Here is a 24,294-nt window from a genome sequence, read left to right as displayed (position 1 = left end):
CACCCAATCAAAGGTGGCCACAAATTGCTACCTGTCTAATTAATATTCATTAGGTAGGTCATTCTGTGACACCTACAACTTAATATTTTCTGATGCGACCTAGTAGTATATACGTCACATCGCAAAATTAAAGACTGGTTACAAAAAGTTGGTGCGCAATTTGTCTTTCGCGGTAGGGTCCCACCCATCCTGTTCCTGTGATCTTTCTGTGACCACCTAAATTCAAATTAGATGCCCAGAAGTTTGTCGGTAAGATCTATGGAAATCTCTAAAGTGTAACAATGGTAGTCAGGACCTTTCTTTAGAAGCTGGAGAGAAAGGTACAAATTCGAGAGCACCCATCACAAATACTCAAATTACAGCACCTTTCTGTAAACATTATTAGCCCAGAAAGATTTCTATAAGACTGAATAGTCATCGCTTCTGGTAAACGCTTTCTAAACTAACTATGGGGCATATTATCATGAAACAGAGTTAAAATTATTGCCGCTTTAGCGGCAGAAAAGCGGCGATAATGGGCTTGACAATATGCCCTTGTGAATTCCCATAGAAGTCCATGTTTGGTGACAATATGGGCTTCTATTGGAATTCTCCAGGGCATATGATCAAGCCCATTATTGCCGCTTTAGAGGCAGTTTTCTGCCGCCAAAGCGGCGATAATTTTAACGCTGTGCTTGATAATGTGCCCCTATGTTCGTGTCTGCTATTAAGGTTACTCTTGTGAAGACAGCACCAAATGCCTTTCTTCAGATAGAGGCCTTTGCCCTGTCACATAGCCTGAGGGCACGATGACGACAAGGAGCCCATTCCCTTCTAGATTACTCAGAAGATGTTCAGAGGGCGTCTGGTGTGTCAGACAGGGAAACACCAACAAGCCTCAAGAAGACATCTCTGACGGGAGACTAGGCAAGCGTGGCTTAATCTAACCAATTTTTACAATAATTAGTATACCTCTGACACCATTAATCACACGTTTTTTATATCAGCTAGTCTATTTAATGACTGCGATTGGGGACATTTGTTTCATTTGCTTAATTCATTTAGACAGTATAAACACTACTTCATCTCTTATGGCACGTTATTATATACAGTGACAGATATGTACATTTATACAGTGACTTCGTGAAGTAACAAAAATATCATTACAATGAATTTGAAAATACACAAAAAAGTCAATTTACATATGAAACAATCAGGAAATCAATTTTTCATTAGTTGTATGTCCGATATAGATTATCTGTAGGGACTTTTGGCTGGTTAGCTCCTGTAGTCCCGGCTATGGTTGCGGTCCTGGGCAGAGTCAATTTCAAGACTCAGAGAGTTTATGTAGGCATACTTTATTTATTTTAATGCTATGCTCTGAGGGGCACTGTTATAAACTCTTCTCCCTCACTACTGCTATTGATCTCTGCTTTTTTCGCCATAGACTAGCTGATATAAAAAACGTGTGATTAATGGTGTCAGAGGTATACTAATTATTGTAAAAATTTAGTCCAGATTCCAGCCTCTGTCATTCCATACTGAATCTCCCCCAACTTTTCATATCCTTAATCTAACCAATGGCTTATGGCCAACATCAGCCAGTGTGCAAAACTAACCACGGGGTTAACTTTATTGTGTACAAGGCAGCAATAAGCCCTCAAGCAGGCAAGAGCAATGGGCCCACCTTACTCCCACTTCTGTAGTAAAACTCAGCTGTAATTCAGAGTCGAGTGGGCCCAAACATCCTTGGGCCCCGGTGCAACTGCACCTGCTGCACCACTGGTAAATATAAATGTGTTGTACTTGTATAGCGCACTGTTACCCTAGGGTGTCCTGGCACTGTACTCATACCACTGTGGAACCCTTCTTGGCTTTTACCCTGTGAAATGTCCACTCCTGGGCAACCCCAAGGTGAAGCCAGGCATCCCAGCGCTGTTGGGGCCTTTGTGGAGATTAAGCAAGCTATTGCCCAGAGTGGCAGAGTGGGACCCATGATTAGAATAGGCACCAAGGCGAGAATTAACAGGTCCGAGGAAATTGAGCCCAGGACCTGCTGAGGCGGGAATTGAACCCTGGTCCCGGGCCAGACCTCTGCATCAGGGTCTACCGCTCTAACCATTGAGCCACACTTCTCCACATACTGGTAGGTACGTCTCTAGGATGCAATCAGTAATGCATACTATCCGCTATTAGCCATAGAAACAGTGGAAGCGGTACCTCCTAAAGGTTTTCAGTGATGCAAGAGTATTATCTGAGTCACGGGCACATCAGCTGCAAAACAGGTTATTCAAGTTTGGCGAACGTGATTAATCACGAACGTCATCATTCTTGTGACTTTCTGAGAGTGGTGCAATAACAAAAGCAATAACTAAGAAGCATAAAACATCTCCACATACAGCCGCAGACGTGTATCTCGCCACACTAAAATAGTGCAGACAGTATAAGCGGGCAATAGTTCATCTTAAGCTATTTACTGAGGCATGCAGGAATACGGGAATAGCAAAGTGAATCCCGCTGATTCTTGTGCTTTCAGACTAAAAATGTTTGTGTAACAAGCCTTGAGCTTTAGTTTATTGACCACTTTGATCAAGGAAAACAAATGTGGAAATGTTCTAAAATGCAGACTTGGGTACCTTTTATTTCCTGCTACTGTCTGCACACATGTAAAAGTTACTTTCCTTGGGTGACAATATTTCTATTATATTATATTACTAAGGGCCTTATTATAACTTTGGTGGTCTTGGAGCAGGGATGCACTACGCTACCCCCATCCAAGACTGCCAAAGCCATAAGAAACCGCCCTCCAGATTAAGACCTTTTTTGTCTCTGGCGGGCGGTTATTTGGCGGTCCCACTGCGGTGCTTATGAAAAAGGAACCGCTCCGGGAGTGTCAAAAAGGTGTGGTCGGCACAGGTAGCAGCAGTTGGGCAGTGAGTGAGTGGGGGGGAAGTGGGCAGGGTGGGTGGGGGTAGTGGGGAGCTGACGGGATAGGAAAGTAAAATAAAAAAATGAATAAAAACACATATCTTGTGCTTGCCTCATCGCCGATTCGGCATGGCTGCGAGCGCAAGGTTAGTAGTTTTATTTATGTTTTAAATTTACTTTCCCTTTTTCGTTGTCTGTCCACTTCCATCTTGCCCCTCTCCGTTCCACCAGCCCACCGCTGTTACCTGTGCCGGCCGTGACTGGTGTCAAAGGCAGTTTCTGCATGGCATGGACTGTCAGGTCCATGCCCTACAGGACCTGAGGGTGCATGCATACAGGGGGGTACACCAGGTCTACCCTGAATGATTCCCCTGGCGCAGAGGCAACTGGGGGCCCTGTAGGGCCTGCTTTGTTTACTCACCGCCACATTTTTCATGGTGGTCGCACCGCCATGAAAACTGTGGCAGTCAGGAAACTCCTAATATGCTTGGTGGCACCGCAGCGTCACCCCCAGCATATTAGGGACCTCAGACCGTTGCAAGACCACCAGGGATCGCGAATCCCTGGCAGCATGCTGCCGTCCCATGGCGGACCGACCTCCCAATTTGTAATAGGGTGGTCGAACCACCGGGGCGAAGGTAGCTGCATCCTTGGGTTTGGCGGTCCATCGGACCGCCAAACTCATAATAAGGCCCTTAATCTTCCTGAAGATTCTTCACTTTAGCAATATCTTCCCAGGTGTCAGACTGGTCCAGAAACATTTCTTCCCCACCAGTAGCTCTCCCGCATTGCCAGAGGGATGTCAGGCGACTTCCGCCTCAACTCCACCTGCTGGACATGATGAAATTGGCATATAATGGGCACCAACAATGGTTGTGACGTCAGTTTTTGAAACATTTGCCTCTCCATAACGAGGTGTGCGGAGAGGAACCGAGAGAGCATCAATGGCAGCACATAACACAGTTGCATACCTGGGGATCTTATTACATACCACACTGACTCATCAAATGAGAGGGGATACTAAGGAATCACTAGGAGGATTATGTATCTTCCACGTATATTGTTACCAAAGTTAACGTTTAGTTCTGATGCAACATCTTCCTGCAGATTCCTCACCTTTCAAATGAGTCCTAAAGCAGTACTTCCCAGGAAGTGGGAATGAGTAGTTCCATCTAACGAGGGAATCATAAATCACATTCCTGGCAATGTATCTGGTGCTGCATGCTTGGCTTTCAGGCAATCATCTTTAGCATAGATATGCAGGGATGGCCATGTGGTGGCCCGGCAGATGTCAGCCATCCGGTGAGAGCTGTGGAAGCAACCACGGCCTTGTGGAGTGGTATGACATCGGTACGTAGGGGCTTTTTGGGCCAGTACATACCGATATTAATACACAGGATGACCCAAGGTGATATGGTGCATTTAATCACCTCCTTGCCTTACCTAGCTCTGACAAAGCCCAAAAGAGCTGGTCATACACTGTATCCTGTGAAGTCTGTTTGATATAGTTGGAGACCGCAGACTTGACGTACAGTTTAGTTTATGTAACCGCTCCCTCTCCTTGGTGGAATGAGAAGGTGGGAAGAAGGATGGAAAGGTTGATAGACTTGGCCATATGAAATGTTGAAACCACCTTGGGCAAGAAGGGTGGGGCATTTAAGTAGGGCCACATTGTCTATGTAGAAAACTATGAAGGGGAAATGAACTGAGAGCGCCTTATCCATCCGTACAAGCGTAAACTATTGCTACCAACAGCACTATATTGAAAGTAAGAAATCTAACGGGACAACTGTGGAGCTGTTTAATAGGAAATGTCATTAGGAAAATCAACACTGAGGAACAATGATTAATCGGGAGAAAACAGGTAAACCAAACTTTTCAGAATGTGCACCAGCGACTTAAACAACAATGGTTGATCATGGAGACACATGAAAGCCGACAAAGAAGTCAGGTAGCACTTTTCTGTAGTTACCTCCAGCCTCTGCTGTGCAAGAGACAGGGGATAACAGAAACTGTCAAAAAGATGTGATTGGAAGAAATCCAAACCTTCTGACAAAAATTGCAGAACAAATTTGTTCCAGCAAGCCACATAAATGGATTCTTTAGCAATTTTTCTGACAGCCAAGATAATGTACATAGGTAACAGCATTCTAGTTGGCACCATTCAATCACCAGGTGTACAGCTGCAGTATTTGGGATTTGGGGGGAGGGACTTGACCATACTGCTGCAATAGAAAGTCCACCCTTCACAGTTGAAGAAATGTGACTGAATGCTAAGTGTGTAGCAGTTTCCATTGCCCAAACGGGGTCAGTCAGAATAATCTGTGCCTGACTCCTCTACCCCTTCTGCAGGACGTTTGACAGAAAGAAGTGGAACCAGAGGAAACAGGTTCAGTTGGCCCTGGGGCTACTTTCCTGATAACACAAATCCAGAGGCACTTTCCATTCTGGGTCGTGGTGATGAGGTCCACTGATGGACAACTCTGAAGAGGATCACCTCCATCACTTTGAGGTGTCGTCCCCACTCCTGGTCCTCCAACGAGAGCTGAATGAGTGTGTTTGCTCTCATGTTGATTGATCCTGCCAGATGGGCCACTACCAGGGAACCCATCCATTGCTGCGCCCACTTCCACAGGTAAATCACCCCCCTACATAGGGCTCACAACCTTAAACCTCCCAGCCTGTTGATGTAATGGACAGGGCTGGTTGTTCCAGATAGAGTCTGAATTGCGCTCTCTGAGAGAGAAGAAATACTTATATGGTAAGACGGACCACCTGCGGCTCTGGCTCTGATCTGGACCAAAGGCCCCAAGCTGTCATTTCAGCTAGATGGGAACCCTGGCCCCGCAATGAAGTATTTGTGACCATGGTAGCCTACACCTGCACTGGGCTCAATGGACGACCCATCTCGATATTGGAGATTTCCATCTGTGAGTGCACGTCAGAGTAGTCTGACTGCACTCTTTGCACCTGAGAAAAGCCCTCGTCCTTCACCAGCCAGTCATCCAAGCACATGCACTCCCAACAGTCTCAGTGAAGCTGCTACAAGCGCCAGAACCTTTGTTAAAACATGAGGCACAGTCATTGGTCCAGACTGTGAACTGATAGTGTTGGGGCATCACGGGGAACCTCAGGTAATGCCTATGTGGGGGGAGAATGGCATGTGGAAGAAGGCATTATGAAAATCCAGGGACATTTGTCAATCCCCAGTATCCCTGTATTGAGGGCTAGTAAGGCTTGGCTCAGGGCAGCAACTTAAATTTATACTTTCAAATGAGCCAGTTCAGAAAGCAGAGATCACGATTGGTCACAGGCCTCCTTCTTTCTTGGGGGCTAAGAAGTAAAGGGAATTGAATCCTGAAGCCCTTTCTTCAAGAGGCACCACTGCTATGGCCTCTTTGTTCAGAAGGACAGGGACCAAAGCTTCTAGAATCAAGGCATGTTCCAGAGAGCACAACCGGGAAGAAGGAAGGCGGTCTGGAGGGAGAAGAGGAAGGGTATGGCATAGCCCTTGCAGATCAACTTGGTGATACAGGCGTCTGTCATGATTGTCTACAATTGGAGGAAAAATGGCAGACTCTCCATCCACTGGAATATGATGGTGTAATGGGGTGGAGTCAGAGAAGTTTTGAGGTAGCAAAGCTAGAACGGGATGGAAGTTATAAGATGTGCTGCTGCTGAAAACCCCTAGACCCACCCCTGTCATGAAAGGAGCAGTGCATTTGCTGAGGTGTCTGGATTGGTTTAGATTGTTGTGTCTGATGGGTTTCCTAAGCTCTGGGATAACCTTGGAATTTTCTTTATTGCTGATGGAACTGCCTCACTAGTGAGGTCAAGACCTGGGAGTGAAACATAGCCCAGCTGTTCATGAAAGGTTGGACTTCTCCCAACAAAGACACTTGTCAATGAAGGTGTGTCTGTATGAGTGCACTGAACATCTCTCAAGAAGCAAGTGGAGAGAATCAAAGCACAGCAGTGAAGCATGTCTGCAGCCCCCATGGACCTGGCCACAGTATCTTTGGAATCCATGTTGCAATTCAGGATCTGCCTTGAAGCATTTAAGATAGCACTGACCAGCTTTGAAAATGACTTCTTCATGTGTTCCGTTGGTTTACTAATTCCTACAAGGACGGACAGACCAGCCAATTACGAATATGCCATTCACCATACTGACAGTAAGCCTGCATGATGCAAAAATAGTCTGGCCGATGGCATCCAGTCACTTAGCCTCCTTGTCTGGAGGGGCCAAAAAGATGCTTTTGTACTGTACTTTGGAAGTTGAAGCCTGAAGCACTACACTTTCTTTCAACATATGTGAAGACGAGAAGTCTGTGTCACCATAAGTTGGCATCTGGCAATTCATCTGTGGCCTGCTGGGGCCAAGAAGGACTTTTGTCAGGCAGTCAAAACAGGCTCCAGTGGTCCCTTGTAAATGGAATCAATGGCTCTTCATCTGAAGAAGTATGTTGCAAGATTTCTGTCAAAATGTTGAACTATGATTCCTTGGAGAGCAAAGTCAGTTCCAGAGTGTCTGCAGCGACACACATTACAGTGGTAAAAGAGGATGATTCCACTGTCTGCGGCCCTTTTGGCAAAGCATGGAGACCAGCACAATTTTGCAAGTCACAGTAAAGCCCAGCAAAGAAGTAAGAAGGGGGAACCTAATTGTCGACCTCAGAATCGACATCTTCGGTATGACCAAACCATGCATAGTTACGGTGTTGGAGTAACTTCTCTTTATGGAAAAAGCTCTAGGCTCAAGGAAAAAACTGCTTCTCAGGGCACGTTTTGAGCTTCCTTTTAGCCACCTGAATTATTACAGTCGACTTTGCTGAAAATGACCCCAAGAGCAGCGCTGTGACTAGCTCCAGAGGCACTGTTGATCATGGTGCCAGGTGGACAAGGGATGACATAGTGGCTTCTGGGCACCGGTGAGTCAGGATGGGTTGGAGCTACCAGGTTCACGAAGTCCAACGGAGCAGCTCTGCCTCTTTGGAGTGGCTCAGAGTGTACCTCAGCCACCATGGCCAAGCAATCGGTGAAGAGTTGGCAGAAGGAGCAGGGAATTCGAGCTGGATTTTCTACTGCTAGGAGAACTGTATTCCACACCAGTGAGACACTGAAGTAACGAGGGAGAACAGTTTGGTTCAGAAGAGAAGATTTATTCCATGGAAGAAGGACAGCTTATGCAACCACCAGCAGGAGCCGCCTAAGCCAGCAACCGTCTTCTCCTGCTCCGTGTCAAAGTCACCAACATTCTCCCCGTGACAGCCTAACATTCCAGAATGACATAACTTAAGAACACTACAGACACCTTGGAAGATATCCTTATTCTTAAGGGGAGAAACCTGCAGGAAGATTTATCCATCAGAAATAAACCTCTCCGAACAATCCTAGCAAACAGAATAGCTTTTTGCTCATGTGACTTATTGTGTCACTGCTCCTCACCACAGACGTTAACTACACCACTCCACGGTGACAGCACCCCCTCCAATGCCCCTCTTCTTACCCAAGCAGAGGTTGGAAAGCAATCCTGCTCTGCTCCCTGCCTGCCTCCCTGTTGGTTAGATCTTACGGTCAGGTTCAGGATATCCTATGGGACCAAACCGGGACAGTTTCCATGTCATTTGATTTCAAATTTCTGTTATTATTTTTTCCGTGCTGACCCCTCCTACTTTCCCCACAGGGATGAACCTGCCTGGCTGGATAAATTCAGAAGATTGCTGTAAACTGTGGTCTCGGGCTTGACTCAAAGAGTGATGTTGTAGAGGTACCAACTAGCTCTTTAGGCCTATGTTGGGTGATATTATGAAGAGGGAGTGTAACAAAAATCTCTCCCCCTTTAGATCAAAAGAGGTTTCCAAGTTGCGTCAGTGAACCAGTGCATACGTCCAAGAAAGAGGGAAAGGAAAGTAGGGAAATAGATAATAATGTGGAGTCATTTTCGGTTTTGCTGCAAAAGAACTGAGGGGCATATCAGCAACAACCGGCGATAATTATCGCTAAGCGCACTTAGCGCTAGGACAATTATCGCCGGCTAGCGTGGATTTTTATCGCTGATATAGCATGCTATTAGCAACGCTTATCTCAAAAGCGATAAAAATCCTAGCGCTAACTGCCAAACGTGAGATTATCGCTGGAAACCCAGCGATAATCCCACGAAGTTTGGCGATAGCTTGCTGATAGGGCCTCACATACTTAGCCATGATATCCACCTTTCATAGGATATCATGGCTTTGTCAGTTTCAAAGCAGGCGTAAGGAAAGTACCGATAACAGAGGTTATCGCTACTTTTCTTGTCGCTATGCTGCTATGCGTGAGGCTTGATAATAGGAGAAATGTCGCTTTGCGACATTTCTCCCGTTATCCTGGGGAGGAATGCCCACTTTGCATCTCATTAGAGATGCAAAGATGGGCGTTAGGAATTCAGGCGCTAAGGCAAGCTTTCACACGATAGCGTGACCTTGCTAATATAGCGATAAAATTATCGCCGCTTTTCGGCCGAAAACAGCCGCAAAAGTGGCGATAATTTTATATTGCCGCCTTGTAGATATGCCCCTGACTTTTTTCACAAGACCTGTGTACGATGAAACCACATGAAATTGAGATAGCCAGTGTGAGAAAGAAACTGCTCAAATTTTTCAGAACCTGGGGCGAATCGATTTAGGATCCCAGATATTTATTGATTGATTGATTTATCAATTTGCAAACCGCCCTAATTTCCTAAGGCTTCCAAGCGCAGGTAGACAGGATCTGAGAGAGATTCTATAGCTATACAAATAGACAGGTCTTCGACTTTTTATGAAAAGATGTAATATTGGAAAAAGCGTGATCCAGGCGGGGAGGGAGTTCTAGTCAGTACTTGGCAGACAAATAGGAAAGTAGCAACAGGAGCAACATCTCTGCCTGGCCAGTTTGATGCAGGGAATTGTAAGTTAATGGCAGAAGGCAGATGGAAGCAGATGGGGATAGTAGGGCATGGGCTTCTTGCAAAGATAGAACGAGCCAGTATCACTTACAGCCCGAAAGGTTAATATAAGGCAGGGCCACTGGAATCATGGGCAGTGGAGGGTCAAATTATTCAGCATCGTTGAGCAAATTATCTGGTAAGAAAATGCAAATTATGCTGCACATTTTATGATAGTATTACTTCATTATTTAGTCATTTTTAGGTCGAGCCTGTAACAGCACTTGCGCTGTTCTGGCGAAGACTTTATGTAAGGGCTTTCAGAAATCACTCCAGGGCTCGCACACGCTTCTGCATGTGCTTTTTGTTTTGTCCCTGGCTATTGGCCTTTGCGTGCATCTTTTTTACATAGACAGCACGCAATTGGGCAAAGGCGGGCGCATTGCTCCGCCCATGGCCTATTGGTGACGGTTACCCGCATGGCCACCATGTGTTTTGAATTATCGTGCACAAATGCGTGCGTGATAATTCAAAACACATGTCTCGGTGTGGCGCGCGCGCGCTCTCGCGCCTAGCGTTGCAGTGCGCAGATTCCGAAAACATCATCGCCGTGCCGTGCTGGTATTGGTCCAGCCTCGAAGGATTCCCCAGACGTCACTGCCGAGCTGCGCTGGAATTGGTCCCAGCCACGAGGGCTTCCCCACGCTCATCACCAGTTTCTTCTCAACATGTAAGACATTCAGGTGAAATGGGTGGTTTTGGGCGTTCGATACCCTCTAGTTACTGGTTGTAATAATTTATATCACATAGGTGGAAAAATGAGATTCCAGAATTTACATTTTATCCCGCTTGTTTAGTAAGTGCAATATAAATGTTTCCTCACAATCCTGTAGGGACCCTGCTTGTTTTCATACCTAGCACTGGGGGCGGAGGGACCTGCACAGAGAGTATAGAATGAGAGGGAGGTAGGTAGGCAGGCAGGTGCACACGGGAGTGATTGCTCAGCAGACACGTCTAACTACAAAGAGCGCCGGAAGCTGTTCCGATGCTCGTTTTATTACGTCTTCTCAGCATTTTAAATGCCGGAGTAGATTTTAAGTACTTTGAGTAATAAAGATGAGGTTTTTATGACTGACATTACGAGCTCTGAGCTGCGCCCGGACATCAGTCGGGGTTATTGGGCAATGATACGGTGATAATATTTGGTCAACAAGTTTCAAGTTTAAGCACGGACCCCCTTTTCCAACCCCCGATCCCCGCGGCGATAGGAACTCGAGCATATGGCGCCTGGTGTGCCGACACTGTCAAGCTCGTAATTAATAGATTAGAGTACATATGGTGCTCGCTGCAACCATAAATCACTCCTTAATGTAAAAAAAAAATGCGGGGACCCATTGAAGGTGTCACCATACGTCTTCCCAGCAGATCTCTCTTCATTAATGTTTCATACGCAGCCAAATGCGTTGTAATAAAATGGCCATTAACGTGGGTATATATATGAGGACTTGTCTTTCGTGCGGCTGGAGTTCACCTTTCAAGCCCTCTAAATCCCACCCGGGCTTCTTGCCATCCGCGCAGGGACGGCGAGGAGAAGAGGCGGCCGGGCCACTTACCACCTTTATGCTTCGATGCTGAGGTGGCACAGGGCCTAGTGGGCACTCTGCATACAACGTGTTGAGGTGCAGAACCCTCAGCACGACCCCTGTAATGCACGCGCTGCACTTGGGGTCTGGTGTAGTCCATCCCGCATTACCAGTGCACTGAAAGAAGGCTTGTGGAGGAGGACAGCTGCCAATGGTATGGTACCAGAATATCACGTTTTAAATAAGGAGATACAAAAATGTCACTTACAGAATACCAAAACATGTCGAAGTTAGGTATATGTAGGTAGGTATAGGTTTACTCTACTAATCACCAAATATATCTCATACCCACTCACATACCTGTACAAAAACACTGATACCCGTCCAAACACTCACACCCCCTCTGACACCCAAACTTTCACACCCACTCTCATACCCATACACACACTCTCACACCCACTCTTACACTCATACAGACCATTTCACACTCGGTCACACACACACACAGTGTCACACCCATTCAGACACCTATACACACACACTCACACACACTCACATACCCATACCCATACATACACTCACACCCACTCTTACCCTATCAGGGGCAAGATGTGAGAATTTGCTCTGCGACCGCTAAGTTAACTTCATCCACCTTTGAATATTGTTACAGCTACACCAGTGGCCTTTTAACCGATGTGGTCAACAGTTGTGTTGAATACTGATCTCCCTCCTTGCCCTGCTCATCATTTGCCATCAGGCTTGTTAAGCTCCTTTGCTACTCAACAACTGCTATAAAGCCACCTGTGTAGGGATAACTCAGTAACTTGCACATTTTTGGATTTTGGATTCGTCTTCAAGAAGTAAATATACTCCATAAAACACAGGAACTTTGAAATATATGTGAATGGCATCTAGGTAAACAAGCATTGGCATAGCCAATAGGTCTCACCATTGGGACCTTATAAGTATTTAGTTATGCAGCACAATATCCTTACTGCAACAACATTAACTGTTGCATGGCTAAACACTTATAAGGTCCCAAAGGCGAGACCTATTGACTATGCCAATGCTTGTTAAACTTGTTAGCATTGTCTGGGAATTAGTTGTACCTCATTAGTACCAGTTTAACACCCAAATATAGCAATAAGCTACACAAAGATGAGCAGTCTCCCACTGCGCGGCAACACGTGTCGCTGCATTTTTACTGACTTTTAAATCGTTTGAGGTAGAAACAAATTTTTTTTTTGTGACACTCTCCAGTTTATGCAGCAGATGATGGATTATGTGGCAAAGGCAGCAAATCTACAATTATGCAAAAATCGTTGCAGATGCACAATGGCATAATTCCAGTGGCCATGATATAAGGCTTTAAAAATGATGGGTTTATGAATAGGAAGCCAGTGTAAGTTATTCAAGATAAGAGAAGCAGAAACAAATGGTGGTGTGTTGGAGAGATTACAGGCTGACACATTTTGTACGGTTTGAAGAGAGTTTAGTAGATATTGAAGAGCCCAATGCTAATGGCCGCATAATCCAATTTTGAGGCAATTACTATTTTGCGAAATGGCTGAGGAGGAAGAACTTCATGTACCATTTGTAATTAGTGAAAACAGATGGTTGCAACATTATTGATCTGATCATCAAAAGACAATTTGTTGTCGGTCAGAATACATCAATTTATTGCCGACTTTGTTGGAGTCTGACATTATCCTAGCGAGGAGGGCCAACAGGTGTCTGACCAGACAGATGAATTCTTGTCAAAAAACAGTATCTCATGCTTATCTCCCCTGGGTTTTAAACAGTTTGAGCTCATACACCTGGCCTCTTCCTTCATGCCCTTCCTGAACTTTACCCGAGACTCTTGCTTGCTCAGACGTGAGTCCCTTGCTCACTTTGCCACTGGATTCAAGCAAGCCTGGCTGAAGACGGCTGAAATGCCAGAAACCGGTCCTAGGAAGCTTGTTTCCGGTCCAGGGAAGACACGGCTTGGCAGTTCGGGCTGGACTGTTTCCATGAGGCACAGGGTCAGACTGATTTGCATATGGCCATGTCTGAACTGGGGTGGCAGAGTGGGCTAAAGAACGGTGATGGATTAAACCCAGATCAGTTGACTGGGGGTGAGTGCTTGCAATGTTCAACACTCCGTCCATCATTTCCTTTGGTTTTTGCTGATAGATATAGACACGAGGATCCGCATGCCCTCAGCATAAGATACGATCTCATAGGCATGAGCATGGACAAGAATTTGTGAGAGGGGAAACATAGATATTGAATGCGGTGAGGCTCAAAGTGGACCTTTGGAGAACACCTCATATTATGGTGGCAGTGTCAAACGCGATCAAAGTCCTAAGCCAGCAAAACAAGGTTCAAACATGAGGTTGGCAGCCCAAAAGGTCAGGAGAGACCATGGCAAAAGATTCCAGGTCTAACAATTGGCAACTGCAGTGACACTTTTAATTTCCTGTGTTACTTACTCCAGTTTGTTAACAGCATGGTGTAAGTGACACAAGGGAAGCCTGTTGTTTATAGTGCTTCATAGCATGGGACAAATATAGTTGACCATGAAGTAGACATACATGTCTCTAAGGATCAGTTGATGCTTCTCACCTGAAAACAATGTGGGTAAAAACACAGATCACATTCTCTTAATCACAACTGCCTAATTCGGGCGACTAGCCCGCAAGTCACTAAAACAATGCTAAACGTGGGGAAAGCGCTACGTGCAGCCTCACACAGCAGCAGATTCGTCCACTGAGCAGGCCGGGCTGCTCATCTTTAGATAGGATCTAGAGTACAGCATAGGCATGCAACCCCAGCGTAAAATGCTGGGAAGCTACGTGTAAGCTGTGGCCCAAGCACCTTTGGGCTGGTGCAGACAGTGGACAGTGCAAGCCAAGCCATAGGCATTCAGGTGAGCACTTTGTCCTCTGCACTACCAATCCGAGATGGGGGAAGGGATGCTGTCATGATGTCACCGATAAACCGGTGGATGAATGCCTGGGAAATTTTGATTAGCCAGGATGCAGGGGGGGACAAATGTCCAGTTTCACTAGAGTCAGTGCAGGGTTTGAGAATGAATGGGTGTGACAGTGAGTAAGATTACAGTGAGTGCAAATAACTAAGTCACAATGAGTGAAAATAAGTAAGAGTGAATTAAAGCAAGTACGTTAAATGTGTGAAAATGTATGAATGAGTGAGAGCAACAGAAGTGACGGACGGGGTTTGGCCTTCAACGCAGCCAGCAGGGGGAGGAGGAAATATGTGACTTAAGAGCGCATGATGGTTTGGCCGCCCTCTTAGGACAGCCAAACCGTCATACGCACTTAGCATGTTACTCACCAGGCAGTAATACACAGCCTGGTGGAGCACATGAACAGGCTCCCACTGCCTGTCTGAGCACCGAGCCATGGTCCTCAGACCAATCACAATGCTGCATTGCAGCATTGTGATTGGCTAGGGAAGCCTGTGTATGCTTCCTGTTCCGCCGGACCAAGCGGACAAGAGACTACGACGGAGAAGTTGGCAGCAATAGAAGGTAAATGCTATTTATTGTTTAAACCCCCCTTAGACCCTTCCCCCCACCACCCCCGTTCAGTGCCAGCCACGACTGGGTGACACACACCCATCTGACCTCCAGTGAGGCCACCCCATACTCCATCAGCTCAGTCTACACACAGGGTGCAGGAGGATCGTCCAAGCAAGTGCAAGCCTGGCGGGGGGAGGATGTGATGCAATGCTAGAAGCTTTCTGTCCACACCCCCATTCACCCCCGTCACTTCCCTCCAGTGCAGACAGCCCCGCGTCCCTTCCCTTTCATATACACAGGGACCAACGTAGACCAGACACCACAAAACTCAACACAGCCCAAAAAAACTGTCTACACTCCACCCAACAAAACTGACAACAGACCCTCAAGTTGGCCTTCGCCTGCGCCTGTGTGCGTGCCTTAGCAATCCGAGTCGTCGTGCTTGAAATTGCGCACAATACTTGAAAGTTCTTGCGCGAATGAAACTATAATAGCGATTGGAACCCCTCTGCCCCCACCCAAAGAGCACACAAACTAAATCACCAGTAAGCGACGCAAGACCCCCACTTAGATAAATACGACGATAGAAAGGGCAGCTGAACTACAGTGGACAGTTACACAAAAAAACCTGTCTGAACCGACTGGCCCTTTGGCCTTGGCTGACCGGCTGCTTGTAAGCGTTCTATTTTATGGCCTGCAACACATTCCCACGCCATTCCCTCGTGGTTGTTTTGGTGTTCCAAATATAGCCGCAGGCCCCCGTGACACAGTATTTTCCTAGACTTAATGTGAGTAGCACAGCCTTCCAATCATTCCACGTTGCAAGTACAGAGACTACGTAGAAGGCAATCACAGAAACTACATTTTCATTAAATGATAATGCCCAGTACAGGCCAGCCATTTTCCACATTTTCACATGACTGTAATTAGAAAACAGAAGCCTTCTTTTTAGGACCGGAAAACGAGGTCAACGGTCTCGCCTTAGCACTGTGTACTCTTCGTTGTTTTCTTTTTATTTGTCGTGGTGAGTTTACCTCCTTCTAAAGTCTTCCAAAAAACTGCTGAATTTCAAACGTTGTGATAAAAGTTGCACTGATGCGTGCCACAGGTGGCTGGATGGCTTGAGACCCTCTCCCACGTATAATGAATTAATCTCATCTTGATTTGCATTAACATGCCTGATATGGTTACCTTGGAGATATGTCCTTGATTCAATGCAGTTGTATTATTATGACACATTAATCTTTACTTGAGCGTAGGGAACCTGAACTGGTCAGAACTCACTGTTCTCTCAAAACTGTTAAAGATTTCACAACCAACAGCACACATCCATATCAAGTTATATGCGGGGCTACTGGAACTATACATTGGGGAGGACCAAGTTATGTGGCAGGGTTGGCTAAATTATGCAGCGAGAAACGGCAAATTATGCGGTGCACTCCGGCACATTTAGTGTCAGTATTACCTCCTAATTTTGGCATTTTCACTGGTTAACACTATCTGGCAAATACTTCACCTCATTAGCACCACTTTGACACTCAAATACAGACATAACCAACAGAAAGGTGACTAGTCAACTTTTACAGGGGGCCTTCCATTGATAATACAATAAGCCACTTTTATTAACTTTTGATCTGATTGAGCAGAAAACTATTTTTTTATTGAAATCTGCAGATTATGCAGCAGATGGTGGATTATGTGGCAAATGCAGCAAATCCACATCTATGCGGAAAACACTGCAGCCATAAAATTGCATAATTCCAGTGGCCCAGGTTCTATTACAACTTCGCCGTACAACAGTGGTTCACATTATACACAACCCTGTGCACGAGCTTATTCGCCATATGGCTCTAGTCTGTACAGATGACCTCAACAGCAACTCCACATCAAATTATATTCACACCTTCCCCCTAGAGCAACTGAACATTTAAACAGCACCGGGTACCCTTACACACAAAATCACAGCAGCAAAGCCATATTCGGCCCTATCACAAGGGGTGACAGAAAACTGCACCGATAATTCCGCAGTCGAAGCATGATAAGCATGAAATGTGCACAGTTACAATTGATCTCCTGAGCAATGGGGGAATTACAGGGGAAATCTGTTCACCTCTTGAATTTCTGTATGATTTTCACACACTTTCCCACATTCCATTCCACGTTCCATGAGTTTACTGACGAAATGTGTGTGTGGAGAACCCTGATGCTGTGCTAGTCCTGCGTTTTCTTGCACTATACATTCAGGCAGAAACTCTGATTTCTGCTGAAACTGGTAATGGGGGTATTCACTGGCTAATCATTGCCACCTCAACTGTGTCTTCAGTCTCAGATTGCCTTCCTACTGTGAGTATATGCAGGCTCCCCCTCAAAATCCATTCCCAGGCTAGAGTCTTCCAACAGGAAAGGGTACTTCTCTTTTTCTGGTCAAGCCTGGACGTTCAAAGTACCCATCCAACCCAGAACTGAACACTAATAATAAAACAATAACCAATCAATGCACATTTCAAAGCAATTTACAATTGTCTCAGTGCCTGGGCTATCTCAAATTTGGCAGCTGACCATATTTGTAAGCAGATTGGAATAAAAAAAGAGCACAAGAATAAACTTGCAACATTTGGGACGTGCTTTCCGTTGTATGGGTGTCCACTGTCCTGAAAACTACCTACCAGTTGTGGGGGTAATGTGGGTGACCCTTTTGTGGGGGTGCCTGGACCACTCCCCATTATGGGATGTTGCTGGGGGTGTCCAGACTGCCTAAGCATACAGCCCTGCACCATGCCATTTTGCACAGCCCATGCAGTTGCCACTGTCAGTGTCAGGGTGGCACAGAGTCCCATTTTATGCACGATGCACAACATCACTGGCTGTGCAAGCAAAACCAGGGTTTGTTCACGCCTTTGTCAAATATGACCCCCTAATGTGTTCTTGCACAATGTGTCTCGCTTCTTCTACAGACAACTCAAACTTACCGGTGTGTGCACCTCTTGAACACTTAGAAACCCTTGTTGAAAAACACTCTTGTAGTTGTGGTGCGCTCACAATGTGCAAGTCGCTGCTCCCCACTGAAACGACTTCCAAGGAGATTACAAATGCGATTAAGGTGGTTCAACCAAGGCATAGCCTTTTATTCACATAGTCACATAGTATCAGTGAGAAAGGATAACCATAAATAAGCAGACATCATTGTTATGAAAATACAGCAATATCAGCAAACAGCTCAAAGTTTATGCAAGCAATACATACAACCGTTGTCTCCACCTTCCATTACAGCTCAACACTTCAGAGTACACAAGTGCCAGAATGCCCCTTATCCTTAGCCATCACCCACGCCCCTCAGCCAAGAGCATTCGATGCATACCTTAGTGGCAACTTCCCCTCCATCACACAGAGGGATGGGCTACCCACAGTTCCATACCAACACATTCTCCAGGGCACCACATAGCATTCCCTTCCTGCCGGGGTACCTGTCAACAGGCAAATCCCCAAAGATTTTCAACTCCAGGCAGCCTCGCGTAGGGCAGAAATGTCCAGGACCACCAGCATGTTAGTCCCCCCTCCTTCCTGTTCAGTGCCCCCACAAATCAACACCTCTCCAAGATGTAAGTTCAGTAAATCAGTCCAAATTTTGGGTAGCCCCCTTTTCCTGCTGCAAGATATTCCGCCAATCCTGTCTTCCTCCAGGAGTGGGTGGGTGGGTGTGTGATGCGGTATGTTGGATACTGGTGCGTGGTGGAGAAAAAAGAGGCAGCTCCTTCACCTCACTATGTTTTAACTAAATGCTGCCATCCCGTGTGCCACCCGATGACATTACAGGCGACCCTCCTTCGTAGCGGAAGGACGAGGAACTCTCCACCTTGGCTCCTGCCCGGGGAGCAACTAATGGCGCCCCACTGCTATTACCAGGGGGCCCAGGCCAATTGTTCAAGCCACCCATAATCCAAAAGATTTTTACAAAATGACACCAAATACATCATCGGGATGCCAGCTATAAAAGGGTCCTAAGGACAGATAATAAAAAGCAGAAATCTTGAACAGATTACCTTTCTCTCAAAAGGCACTATATATAGAACATAAGATCGGGTAAATAAGTTGGTGCATGTACCTGGCGCCTCACAGTGAAGTTGACGCTGATTCTGAGCAATGTCAACAAATCGGTCGAATTTCCAGCTCAAGTGATAGAAACTCTGTGGCATATTTACTAAAAAATCATGCAGAGCAGCAAAGCCATCTTGCTGCCCTGCGCTGTGTGATGGGGAAAGGGCAGGAATGCACCATATTAAACATTATATGCCACATTCTGTCTTTTCCCTGCACTAGCGCACAATTTGCTGCCTAGTGCCAATGCAGGCACCCATGCACCATAGTACAATGGTGCCTGCGTTGTAAGCAGGATAGTTTTTGTGCAAGAAGGGACACCTTCCTGCGCAAAAACAATCCAGTGAGTAATTATCTTCTTTCCATGTGTGCTGCAGAATGAAGAAAAAACAAGAAGAGATAAAGATATTTCTCCTCGTTACTCCTCCCCTGGGGATGTGCAGCATTTTGACACCAGTAATGGTAAATCTGTGAATGCGACAACATCCATGGATGGATGGATGAGTGGGAACACCCATGCTCCACCCATGGAATGCTTCCCTTGGGGGAGGGCAATGCAACACAGTGATTTGCGCTGCGTTGAGTCACTCTAGATTTATCAAGCCACCCAGTGCCACGCATGGTGACCTTGCGTGGCTTGATAAATCTAACATAAGAGTTGTGTCGCTCTTGCCCCCATTGCGTGGTGCATGGGTGATGCAACTCTATGCTTAATATGCCCCATAATCCATTTTATATATTTGCCAATCAAGGATGGGTCAGTTACTGGCAACATGTAGGCAAAAACATTCACTTCATAAATGCAAATGAGTTATTGCCTTTATTTCAGGTCGTATTCACTCCACTATAATCATTTCGAAAAAATCTCACCCATGCAGTTTGAGATATCACTACGTAGTTGAAAAGTATGCTGACCCCAGTGCCTTGTTTTTGTTGATTTCTAAATGACCTTTAGAACTGGTCTACTGGGATTTGCAATCCCACACAATGCAACTGAAGCACACTGTTGAACTGCAAAATTTGACAAAGAGAACAATGTTCTCAGCTGACACAGAATGGCATATGGAGGCCGTGCCAGTCACATGAAGCTTTTACTCTACTTGAGGGCATTCGGGGCCCTGCTTTCCATTGTTGTCACATATATAGTGGCCTTAAAAGCCCGCAAAACCATCGAAGTAAGTTTCCTCCTAATAATGAGGTTCAAAGGGACCGATTATTTTCTTGAACAGGACAGAAACCAGGTATTACTTACACAAGTATGCAAATGCCAATTGAGTCACAAAGGTATTTGTGAAAAGGCATCTCCCGGTAAACATCCACAAATGCTCACATCCTTTTTAGGGCTCACCTACCAGCCTCAAGCCCCTCTGTAGCTCCATTACTCCCTCCCCGCTGCTTTCATTCTCCTCTGCCAACCTGCTCCTCCATTGTTCCCCAAAACCTTTAAAAACCTTTCCTTTTTCTTTTTCCGCTGCCACTGGGTGTCAGGACACTCTGCAGTGCAGAAAGCACACAAAAAAAATCATTTTGTTGAGTTACTGATCCAAGTGGCATCCGCCATCTTCGACTGAAAACAATAAAAAGAAGGAAACGGGGCCACTGTCACTCTGCTGGCATGCGCATGCGTGCTGACGCAAACATCCATAGGGCATCATGCATGCACGTGCCAGCAGAATGATGTAACTACTAGCAGTGACTGCATTATCTTCTTTTTTTGTCCATGATGCCGAGCATCAGGAAAAAGCAAATACAATAGATCAGGAGGAGTGACATGTTTGGTGTGCCATTGCTTGCTTGTTTGTGTATGTGTGCGAATAGGCCGAATTTAATCGGGGGTATAGATAATAATTTTTTACAACTAAATAAAGAGACAAAAACAATAAGTACAGGCTGGTTTTTCATACAGAAACAAATTAATAGATACTGCCACGCTTCAGATTCATATAAAAATAATTTGCAAAATAACAGATAGGACATCTTTTTAACTTTAGTGTATATCCATATCCCAGCGGTTACAATACTTGGTACATTAGCAAAACGCATAAATGGTAACCTAAAAGAGTGTACGATGCAGCCAATATATTTATTTCAATCACCTCAGAAACAAAACTCTGTGTCAGTGTTCTATAACCAATTTGCTCAAATGTGGACATTTAAACTTTTCACCAAGACCAAGCAAATGCAAACATAAACATATAGTGTGTTCTAAAGATTCATCTGCTCTGGAGCATAAATGACAACATCTGTTATTCATTTTTTCTTTGACCATGCACCTTCAATGTGTAAAATGGGAAGGTACAATAAACTTAAAACGTAAAAAGTATTTTTTAATTTTTACAGGAACTTTCGAATTTAAATAGACAGTCTCCTCATGGAATAAGTATGCTGGATACAGTTAAACCTTTTCTATGGTAAACACAATGATAGATAATTTAAATGAAAACATATTTTTACAGACTTTCTTAAACTACTATTGGTGGTTTACTCAAATGTCAAAGGATCCCACCCTGCAAAATGGCGTCCTTTCATTAGCCACACCGAAGAACCACTTCACTTGCTTCAAACCCCACATCTTGCAGGTGAAAGGGCAGGACACTAACTGGTCAATCGTGACAACTTTGTGGCGTATTAGCCCGTTTGGCAAATCTTCAAGTGGGACACGCTTAGGGCCAACTTGGGTATTTTGTGCTGTTCTACGTACAGGTGAGACTGCCACGGCCTGTGGTGTTTATGAGGCCTTTGTGCCAAGTGGGCCTGCATGACTTGTTAGCCACAGCAGGAATCCATCTAGGTGTACTGTTCTACTAGTAAAATGAGTCTGTCAGTTGCGTCTGACGTCACACGCACCTGGATAAATAAAAAGACGTAAGACTGCTCAGGGTGGAGTCCGTACTGCCAACAGAGTGTAGAGTGCTTGTTTGTTGCTTGTGCCTCCTTAAGGCCTCTCAGTTGTTCCCACACCGGAACAATAGCGAAAAGGATGGGCGCTCAGCACCATTTCGTAACTTGAGCGGATGCCCCGCCTGACAGCGCCAAACTAACGGTGTCCCCCATGAAGCTCACCCACAGTACCTGAGCTTGCTGACACCATCCGCCAGCCCCCAGTAAGGGCGCCCTCCACTGGGCATCACCACATCCACTTGAATCCACGCAACAGACCCGCTCAATCTAGAGCACCATGTGCTGTCGGGTCCGCCATATCTGCAAGTCTCTTTCCCCTTTGAGGGGACTAGAACCAACCACCTACACTCCAGCAGCCCCACGCCCTCGAAGCAAAAGCACAGAAGGGAACCTGCCTACCACGCATTGCTGTCCACCAGCACGTCAGAGACAGAAAAGGAGCCCTGCCGCTTGCACTGGTGAGTCCTACCATGTCCAGACATGCGCTACCCTTTGCCTGCGACCTGCACTCCACGCACAGCCATGCTGTACAGCAACACTGCGTTGGTCGCGCCACAAGACACTAGAACATAGCCTCCTGCAGCCCATTCCACCTCAACAACCATGTTCCAAGACCAGCATTGCCAACATTCTGCTGCTGCAACACCAGCCATTGGGGGAGGGCCTCAAGCAGCGACCACAAGTGCGGCAGGCATGAATGTACAACCATCTACACCCACCATTCAGTGAGCTAATTGACCCGGCAACGGTAGTGGCCTGCTGGAAAACGTAGCTCAGCAGGATCACAAATTACTTTCACACAACTCTTGAAACTAACCCAGTCTCCCTTCTGCTTCACTATGCGGGAGAAGAAGTATTTAAAGTACTTTAAAAACTTCCAAATGAAGACAACTATGACGCCTCAATAGTAGCGGTCAATGCGCACTTTGATCACCAAATCAACTCGGACTTTGAGCACGTCAAGCTTCAACAAGCACTACAAAGAGATGATGAGCCAGTGGATGGCTTTTACGCATGGAGGCCTGAAATGGGCGGGTAAGTGCACAGACGACAAGCTGCAGAAGGAAGTACGCGCCCAAATAATACAAGGCTGCAAATCAAGCATACGCTGTTCGCTCACACCCAAGAAAACCCCGGAATGTAGTAGGAAGACATGCTCGTGCTAGGCTGAGAGCATGAACAGTCACACAGCAGAGCAGAAGGAATAGAAGAGGCCCTGGCAAAAGTGAGAGTGACATCTTCACACGAGCTGGAAGTCCGGGTAAAAAGCCAGATGCAGCACACCACAACAGTCAACCACTCCCATGGCGAGTTGTGGTTACTGTCATTGGTTCCCTCATTGGTCAGCACAATGCCCAGCACAAGGAAAGTCATGCACAAAAATGTGGGAAGTATAACAATTTGCCATCACTATGCAGCAGCAGCGCCAAAGGAAGATGAGGGAGCACCTGGATATCAAGCCTTGCCCCATCCAGCCAATTGATGCGGAAGCACCCGGCAGGGCCAATCGCCCTCTGACTGACCACAACCCACAAAATGACTGAGAAAAGCAACGGGAAGGTCTTCTTTTTCCCCTACATGACAGTTAAGACACCACACAAAAACCCACAACCTGTGTGCAAGATCTACATAAATGGGCAGCTCGTCACCACTCTAAGTGAGATAGGCGCATCTCAGTGCTTAATTTGTAAAAGGATAAGTGCCGGGCCTCTCGTCGGGAGGCCACTGTAGCTTGCACCGCACATAACCCATGCCAGCGCTGCCAATGACAGTACGTACACAGCTACTAACCTTCACACTCCTACAAGTGTGACAAGTCAGACCGTTCCAGGCCCCCAAAGCCAGAAGAATGGCTTGGGAGGCAGGTATCAGTCATTATTAATGTAAATTGAACAAATAAACCGCTGTTGTTGTGTTCATACTGAAATTAGCAGGACAGTGCCACCATGTGGCAGACTGTCATAGCCCCGGTGCTCACAATAAGGTGCTGGTGCCGAGCACCGGCTCAAATTAACCACTGGCGCATCTGTCAATGTAACCATTTGGCACGTATCTAAGTCTGAGAAAAAAACACTCCTAGCAGGAACCAAGACCAAAATCTTTGGATATGGGAGAAACAACCCCCGCCTTGTCGGAACATTCAACAGCCTTATCCACCACAAAGACCAAGAAACAAACACGAAATTTCATATCGTCATGAAGGCTGGCAACACATTGAGCAGCTGCCAAACAACTGAAGAACTCAAATTAATAGCTTTCGCCACAGAGGTGTATCTTCAACAGCTAGAGCTCACGCTATGCATCATCGAGCATGTTACAGGAAAAGGGTGTCTGAAAATTCATCACATCATATCACACAATGATGAGACCATTAC

General features: G+C 46.0%; 1 protein-coding gene across 1 annotated transcript in view; it reads right to left on the bottom strand.

Annotated features, from left to right (window-relative positions):
* Positions 1-24,294, bottom strand: part of PARM1 (prostate androgen-regulated mucin-like protein 1) — a 409,351-nt gene that overhangs the window by 224,226 nt on the left and 160,831 nt on the right. The window lies entirely within an intron of this gene.

This window comes from Triturus cristatus, chromosome 2_1, assembly GCF_964204655.1.
Source record: "Triturus cristatus chromosome 2_1, aTriCri1.1, whole genome shotgun sequence".
Taxonomy (NCBI): domain Eukaryota; kingdom Metazoa; phylum Chordata; class Amphibia; order Caudata; family Salamandridae; genus Triturus; species Triturus cristatus.
The sequence above is the reverse complement of the archived record's forward strand: the minus strand, read 5'-3'. Positions and strand labels throughout refer to the sequence as shown.